Source organism: Portunus trituberculatus, chromosome 38, assembly GCF_017591435.1.
Source record: "Portunus trituberculatus isolate SZX2019 chromosome 38, ASM1759143v1, whole genome shotgun sequence".
Classification (NCBI taxonomy): Eukaryota; Metazoa; Arthropoda; class Malacostraca; order Decapoda; family Portunidae; genus Portunus; species Portunus trituberculatus.
The window spans coordinates 6,433,482-6,442,356 of NC_059292.1; the positions used below are offsets into that span (position 1 = coordinate 6,433,482).

Consider the following 8,875-nt stretch of genomic DNA (forward strand, 5'->3'; position numbering starts at 1 on the left):
CATGATATCTGTGACAATAGGATACTTTTAGCACCAAACTGTGATTGAGAGAGTTTCTTAGAATTTCATGCACTTGTAGCGACATCACGTGTTAGTGCCATTCACAGGTGTTGATGTCGCTACCTCACTTGTCATTAAATTCTAAGAAATTCTCTCAATCACAGTTTGGTGCTAAAAGTATCCTATTGTCACAGATATCATGAATAACTGCAAATATAAGAGAAAATTTTATTCTCGTGGATGACTGACGACTAGTTGTCAACGCGTGACAAGTGACTGTGAGTGTGATGTGAGTGTGGGGACCAAGTGCATTGCCCTTCCGGCGCTAGAAAGTTGTTACTTGCATCCATGGAATTCCGTCATGCAGAAAAGAACAATTAGTAGAAAAATGTGTGTGTGTGTGTGTGTGTGTGTGTGTGTGTGTTTGAGAGAGAGAGAGTGAGCTTCGTTAGCACGTAAAAAGCATGCTAATTAAAACTAATATCGTGCACTATATGAAATGCAAGACAGAGATACATATGTATTCCGTCAAGCCAAAGATTAAATAATAAAAACACAAAATACAAAACAAAAGTGATATTCATTGCTTATAAAAGGAAAGAATAACATGGAGGAAATATTATGTTGAAGGAATTATATCATGTAAAGTGTTCGATGACTATATAACTAATTTCAGCTACTCGTCAGAGAAGACATGATCACAAACACGGATGCAGGAAGCAGCTTCAGCCCTCGCAGCAATGAAGCGGAGAATGGCCTGAGCAGAGGACATTATACTACAAGAAGCTTTACAAGACGCGGAAGGATAAAAACAGTCATTTTGTTATCTTTCAGTGCTCAGACCAGAAAAGCTTCCTTGAATTTTGCCGCACTGTGATAGTTATTTCTGAAAAGAATGTGACGCAGCATTAAGGGAAAAGAGATGTTCGAAACTGGAAAAAAAATACCATCCTAATTTACCTTTTATAGAATTCATGACTCACGTGCAGTAATAACACTAAACGTATTCAGAATTACGTATACCTCATAATTAAAAATATTGTTTTATTATATTTTTGGAGAAACTTGTATTTTTAGTGAACCTTCTTTTAAAAATTATTCTTTGTTGGTCTTTTGTTGATCTTGGCCAGAGAGCTTCATAAATAAGTAAGTAAGAATAGGTAAGAACAAGCCACACCAAGCATATTAGTTTTATAACCAATCGGAAGAAGGTTTTTGACTCAGTAGAAACAAGACAATTTTGAACTCTGGCAGATCTCTTTATATACGCTTTTCTTTATTTTCTTAATTTCATTACTACAGTAAATTATGTAGTGAAATATCCCCGTGCAATTTTGGCTAGGTTAGGTTAGTCTAAGCTAGGTTTCGTTTAGGTTTGGCTTTGTTTGGTTACTGAAACAAGGTACGTACTAAAAATATCTGTGTGACTTTTCCGCGTGGGGTTTGGCGATGCTTCAAACATTCACCTCATGGGGAAAACAACCATGCCAGCGAGCTAAGTATTATTGTATTTTTTCCGTTTTCTTTTCTTTTTTCCTGATCGAAGAAGAGAGGAGAAAATGTGGTAACACCTGACACCCAGCGGCAGAGTCCTGTGATCTTTGACGGTAAATAGCCTGTCTGATTGTAAATACTTCCCATGAGGCGCTGGGATCAAAATATAACGTCCGAACATAAAATGATAAAAAAAAAAAAAAACGATCGCTTGATGTTGATGAAATATTACACTGTGGGGCATTAACACACACACACACACACACACACACACACACACACACACACACACACACACACACACACACACACACACACACACACACAAATAATAAGGAATAAGAATCTTTGTGCATAAGTTCATAAGGGTAAGCATGTCTGTCCCTCGTGCCTCTATTCACGGAGTTCCTGTTTATCTTCTACTACTTTATGTTTAGTTCGCGTCAACACCATAAATGTGATCATGCTGGCTGGGGATGGCGTCTATCATTCTTCGCCCACATCTCACAGCATACTAAATTAAAAAAAAGTGTGGCCACAGAATTTTTTAGTATATCTCAGGGAATCAAATGTCAAAAGAAGGAACTTGTAGTGAAAAAACATGAAAAACTTGATACAGTTTTTCTTATCTGCAAATGTGACGACTAAAAAATTGCCAGTAGATGGGGGATGAATAGGTGGACTACAGATGCATACCAGTTAAATTTCCCGTGTGAGCCGAACTGTGCACACAGGAGACAAACCCTTGTGAACCCGATAGACTGTTCGCCTCACTCCTCTATCTTTCGCTATTCTATGTTTACACTCTTGGTAGACTTTCTCATTTCCATGATGCAATTATTATTTTTTTTTTCCTGCACATAAATGACTCTTGGAAATTACCAACCAGCTTACATCCGCAGCAGTAATTCTTTGAAAATTGTAGGCAGCGGCTCAGATGTCTCTGTGCCGTCACTGCCGGTCTATGTGTATATCTGGTTGTCTGTGTATTTGTCTGTCTGGTTGTCTGTTTGTCTGTCTGTCTGGCTGTCTGTGTGTCTATCTGGCTGTCTGTCTGGCTATCTGTCTGATTGTGTGTTTTCAAAAAAACTCCCAACACAATGTATACAATACTCCTACTATGCCAAGTGATTTTTGCTGGAAAAATAACACGTGTCCTTCGCTTCCTGAGTATTAACCTGAACCTTGATTCCAGTCAGGCACTGTCTGAAATAAAACATTAACTTCTCGCTTTAATTTCCTTTTTGAGGATATTCGTTCTTTTCTCTTTTTCATCTCCATCCAAAATATAACTCTTGTAAAAAACAAACATTAATATACTGTGAAATAAATTCATATGGCACATACACAGTCAGAGTATAACATAAGTAACATCGATATTTACCCCAGCAACTAATGACATACCACAAAACTCGATAAAAACCTAACCTAACCTAATTTAACCTCACCTAACCAACTCGATAAAAAAAAAAATAAGGGAAATTCTCAGAAACAATCACGTACAGTACAAACTCGACTAGAACATAATGCATGTTCAAATATTAATCTATTGCAAATATAAAGCCACGAATAATGTGCTATCTAATCAACACAAAGACGTTCCGATGACTGGTAGCAGGTGGAAGCAACTCGAGAATGACCTGACCTGAAAAATTTATTGTCCCTCCCAAGGTCTGGTTTCAGATCCATTGACATTATTCATACGTCCATGTCAATGAAAATTATAAATGCATATTCTTGTATGAATGAGTACTGTCTAATTTCCTTTCGCTAATTGGAAAACAGAATACAATTTCACTATGTATAATGTCCGCTAGTACTGAATACTACTGATGCCCTCGTGTTAACGCTGCATGGACTGTTTTTGATTATCAGCCAAGTGAACAGTGCAGTTAATGAAAAATAGCAATGAAATGTACACGTGCTCTGCTTCTTATGAACTCCGGAGGTCCAATACGCTGATAGAAAATTGCTATATCCATTATTCATTCTTTATTGACATTTTAAAATCATTTCACTACTTTTATTTGTCTCTCGGCTATTAACTCGGGAAATAATAAAAGTGCATAGTTTGTGATAAAGGCTATTTTTCATGTAAGAAGTAAAGGTTTAGGGCAAGAAATAGAGAGAAAAGAAAGGCCCATTGATGTGCCACTTCCCAGAGATCTCAGAAGGATTATACAAAATTTGAGAATAGGTAAAATCATTCTTTGTATAGTATGTTAAGTGTTCACTATGTTCCAGTTAACAACGAAACCATCTGGGAAGAGGAAAAGATGAAGCTGTGTTACCCACTCGCTCCTTGCATATTTCGTGGCCTTAATTAATCCAGTGTAGGATGTGTCCGTGTGGCCGCACAACCTACGCTCTCCAGTTACTCTATGCAACAGAACGGTGATGGTGGTGGTGGTGGTGGTTAATGGGTGTCTTGTTCAAGCATTTCTGGTTGATGAAAAGAAGTGAAACTATTTTTAACCCGGCCAATGAACTTTTACGAAGATTTGTGCCCCCCAACCCTCTCTCTCTCTCTCTCTCTCTCTCTCTCTCTCTCTCTCTCTCTCTCTCTCTCTCTCTCTCTCTCTCTCTCTCTCTCTCTCTCTCTCTCTCTCTCTCTCTCTCTCTCTCTCTCTCTCTCTCTCTCTCTCTCTCTCTCTCTCTCTCTCTCTCTCCATAATATTCAGGAAAATTCTTTCAGTAAGAAATGAATAAATACAACAACAAAGAAGCGTTTATGAGTGATCTGTGGCTAATAGACCGCGGTGAAAACGAATGAAAGTGAACGAGGTACGAAACTGCACTAAGATAATCTGAAGCGAATTAGACACACGACACGCAAAGCGACGAAACGAACACGATGAAATACGATGCGGAAATATAGCGAAGACGGTAAAATGCTGCTCCTCGGCTGGAGACATTAACTGATTAGCGAACCAAACCCTCATTAGCGGTGGGCAATTATTAATAATGGCACAATTATTTGCCAGGGAACAAAGGGTCCAAAGTTGTCTGTCTGTCTGTCTGTCTGTCTATGCACCTCTCTCCCTCTCGTCGCTCTGGGTGTGTGTGTGTGTGTGTGTGTGTGTGTGTGTGTGTGTGTGTGTGTGTGTGTGTGTGTGTGTGTGTGTGTGTGTGTGTGTGTGTGTGTGTGTGTGTGTGTGTGTGTGTGTGTGTGTGTGTGTGTGTGTGTGTGTGTGTGTGTGTGTGTGTGTGTGTGTGTGTGTGTGTGTGTGTGTGTGTGATCATAATGATAAACATAATGGTACATTCATAACTAGATGCAGTAAGTGACTGAAAAAAACTATGTAGGAAATTAATGGATGTACCTAAAACATGACAAATAATTGGAAAAATGATAAGGGAAATAAATCAAATCTCTCTCTCTCTCTCTCTCTCTCTCTCTCTCTCTCTCTCTCTCTCTCTCTCTCTCTCTCTCTCCCAAGGACCTCTTAATGGACTCGGTGGGCAAGGTATACCCACCAGTGAACACAACTCCTGCACGCGTTAACTCAGCCACGTAATTCCCGCCTGAAGCGTAACTCGCAAACTTAACCTCCAACCTCCACGTAAATTCAGAAGTGGGGAAAGGTAAGCCAAGAGCGACAACACACCACGCCAAGTAAGTAAAGGGGAAGGGACCCTCAACGCCTGAGAGACACGTCCTGGTGGCTGGGAAGTGTATACCAGTGGGTGACTTCGATCACATCATTGTGTTGAGTGTTTCGTGTGTTGTTTTACGGCATTGTGACGCGGCGCTGAATGAACACGATTAGTAAAGAGGGAGTGCATTTTTGTAAGGACTATCTACAGTATTGAGCGAGAGGCGGGATATGATTTATGTTAGAATTAAGAAATAAGGCCTTAAAATAATAAGGGAAGGTGCAACAAGCCCTTAATCCTAATTCTACACGTGGGTGTCCCTCTGTAGCTACTGCATCATTACTGTTTACTTGGAGGTGAAAAGTCTGGGTTTTCGTTTCATAAGTAACCAAACAGTTTCAAGTGTATTCAATATACTATAAAAGTTTCTTTATTCAGTAATAGTTTGGAAATAAAAGCAGTAAAATCACATCAGAAAAAAATACATGGTGGTGCCAAGAAAAAAATAATTAAATGAAAGTCTCCTTTTCGTCAGTCATAGTTAAAATTAATTATACGACCAATGAAAGTACTTCAATTGTGGCTGAAAAATATATAAAGTTACAGGAGTATGAACTTGAGTCCAGACTACGTGGAATATATAAATTTGAGGCGCGAGTGCACGTCAGGAATGGCAGGGTGGCTCTAAATACATTTCTAAAATACTTGGTTTGTGTGGCAGCCTCAGATCAGCATGAAACCGGAAATGCAATTCTCTCACCAGTATATCAGTTGTTTAATAAGTCAGCAAGAAAGCGAGAGGAAAAATTTATCTTTGTGTTTGGATCTGTAAATTAAGCCCCATGAAAATTCAACATGACGTGCATCCCGCCTCCCCTTTGGTGATTATACGTAAGGGAGCTCCATTACCTTCACAGTGAGCGAGGCGTCCGGGCGTCCTTGGCGTGAACAGCAGTGCCACTTCTCTGAAAAAGGAAATAACGTAATCAAACAAACAGCTCGCCATGGTCGTGCAGGCGACAGTCAGTGTGCCTGCGGTCCTTCATGGCACGTGCAGGTCACTAAGGACAACTGGCATCCAAAATTTAGTACATTTAATTTAGTGAATTTAATATTGTTAAGCTGATTAACTAATTAATCTCTCGAAAAAAACCAAACGTGATGAAATTGTTTGGGATGGAGCCTGGTGTTTCCTGCTGCTGCTGCTGCTGCTGGAGCGGCCGGCTCTCTTAATTCCATGGTAAAGTGCTGAAAATAATTACCGCCTCTACACTGGGAACGAGACAGCGAGGACCAGCCCGCCCACCTGGGCAGCCTGCACGGACAAGGTGACTCTCCCTTCCGAACACGCGACCATTTCCGTTAATCCAGCGCACCCTTAGGAACAGATCACCTACATTTCACACACATCACTTTCCAAGAATTCACTGCTCTCACTTTCAAGGCGACATGAAAATATCCCAAGCACAGGACGGCTGCATTACACATTCCGCTGCTCCGCCATTTGTCACAGGTGTGGGGAGTGAGGACATCTTTCGTCCCTCGTGAGCGTCGCCTGTTCGTCTTCCCGCCCCTTGACAGCCACGCCCTGCACTGCAACCTTCCCTACGCTATAGCAGTCTCTCCCTTAGCCGTGCCATAACACCCTCACCATCCCCTGACAATCTACGTGACTGCCACCTGTCTTACTCCCTCCGTGTCTGACATGAAGCCTGCCCTCGCTTCGCGCCCCGCTTCCATCACTACACTACCACCAGCTGGAAATACATCACCACTTGGTGTTATATAAATGACCGGCACAACATAATGACCATCACTCAGTTTCGCCTTACTTTAATTACTATTGGGGACACTGTACTGTGCCGCGCTGCCGTGACACGTTACATTAAACTTCACTGCCGCGATTTGTTACTGTTACGCCGCAATCTGTTGCTGTTAGGTGGAGTTATTGCTCGCTGATTTTTGGTCCTTTGGCGTTGCTTTCTGGACGTTTGATACTGACTACTGGGGGTCAGAGGGTGCGAGTGGGAAAAGGTCGCGAGGCACAGGTATAAGATTCATGAAATGCACCAGTATGTTAATCTGAAATAAGAACACGTGTGTATAGGAGGATGGGGTCACGCGAGACTTCATACATGGCTGAAACAACGTTGTCAGCAACCCTGTCGTCGTAGAAGACACGTGCGCAACACTGCCAAATATTGTTAGTGAGCGAATCAGCTAGATATCTAACAATTCGGTAACAAAGCTGATGCAGTGACGGAGTGCACAGTGTTCGTATCATGTCAGCGCATGAGGACAACACGCTGGCAGGTGGACCAACAGTAATGTGCGGACAACATCTGGCCTCAGCTATTCTGGGCACATCCGTTACGGCGTCAGTTAAACAGCAGCCTACAGTCTGGCAGTCAGCGTGGAAGCGATAATAACAACTGCTGGTCTTGCAATTTAATGATGATGAAGCGCTTCGCCTCGTCCACTGCTGGTCTTGACACGCCAGACAGGCAAGACCGCCACTGGCTAACTTGGGGAGACGACACTCTGGGAACATTTATTAATTCAGCAGGATCTACAATTGCCACATTAATCTTGCTGAATATCACTAAAAATGTTAGTTTTTTTCGAGCTAAGGATAATTTCCTCAGAACATTGGCCATACATTTCTTCCTTAATTAATATCTTGGCATTTTTCCAACTCTTATAAGTTTTCAAACTAAGATCGTAAACATTTCATAGTATATATCCGTAGAACAGTGTGTGTGTGTGTGTGTGTGTGTGTGTGTGTGTGTGTGTGTGTGTGTGTGTGTGTGTGTGTGTGTGTGTGTGTGTGTGTGTGTGTGTGTGTGTGCATGCATATGAAAGTGCACTTCTAAGCCTTGGTATAGTCGCAGGTGTTGTGCACATATGCAACTAGCAAAACAAAGCGTATCACTATACATATAATTCAATTTTTGCTTTGAATGCAAAGAGAAACGTGCCTTTGTTGGCCAGCAGCCATCCACTTCTGTATGCAAAACCGCGAATGATGCAGGAGTGTTGCTCACCATCACTGGATTTCCGCTTCTTCGTCTTCTTAAAATTCTCTCGCGAAATCTTCTATCTCCACCTCACGTTCCTCACCTTAATTAAGTGCGTCTGATGTTCCTCCATGCGCTCGTCCCCTTTCCTCAGCAGCACACGCTTTGCATCCAGGGGCGTGTGAGGGCGTGGGATCGAAACTATACCTTGCTTACAAATCCTTCCATTCTTAAAGATAACGAATGTGTGTGTGTGTGTGTGTGTGTGTGTGTAATTCACTGTTTGATCTGCTGCAGTCTCTGACGAGACAGCCAGACGTTACCCTACGGAACGAGCTCAGAGCTCATTATTTCCGATCTTGGGATAGGTCTGAGACCAGGCACACACCACACACCGGGACAACAAGGTCACAACTCCTCGATTTACATCCCGTACCTACTCACTGCTAGGTGAACAAGGGCTACACGTGAAAGGAGACACACCCAAATATCTCCACCCGGCCGGGGAATCGAACCCCGGTCATCTGGCTTGTGAAGCCAGCGCTCTAACCACTGAGCTACCGGGCCGTGTGTGTGTGTGTGTGTGTGTGTGTGTGTGTGTGTGTGTGCGCGCGCGCGTGTGCGCGTGTGTGTGTGTGAGCGCTGGTAGTCATTGTTCTATTCACTGTCCTATTCATCCGTCATTTCCTCGCTCTACAAACAGTTTGCCGGCCGTTGGGTTGGTCATTCCGACATCTCATAGGTCACGTATTCACTGGCGAGAAAGC

General features: G+C 42.3%; 1 long non-coding RNA gene across 1 annotated transcript in view; it reads right to left on the reverse strand.

Moving 5' to 3' along the window:
• The window catches only part of LOC123515076, a 17,414-nt gene extending 8,950 nt beyond the window's left edge, over positions 1-8,464 (reverse strand). Inside the window, exons 1-2 of the long non-coding RNA XR_006677766.1 lie at positions 8,212-8,464; positions 6,001-6,056 (exon numbers count right to left, since the gene is read on the reverse strand). This is a non-coding gene — a long non-coding RNA (uncharacterized LOC123515076). The remainder of the gene's footprint in view (positions 1-6,000; positions 6,057-8,211) is intronic.
• Between the last annotated feature and the right edge of the window lie 411 nt (positions 8,465-8,875).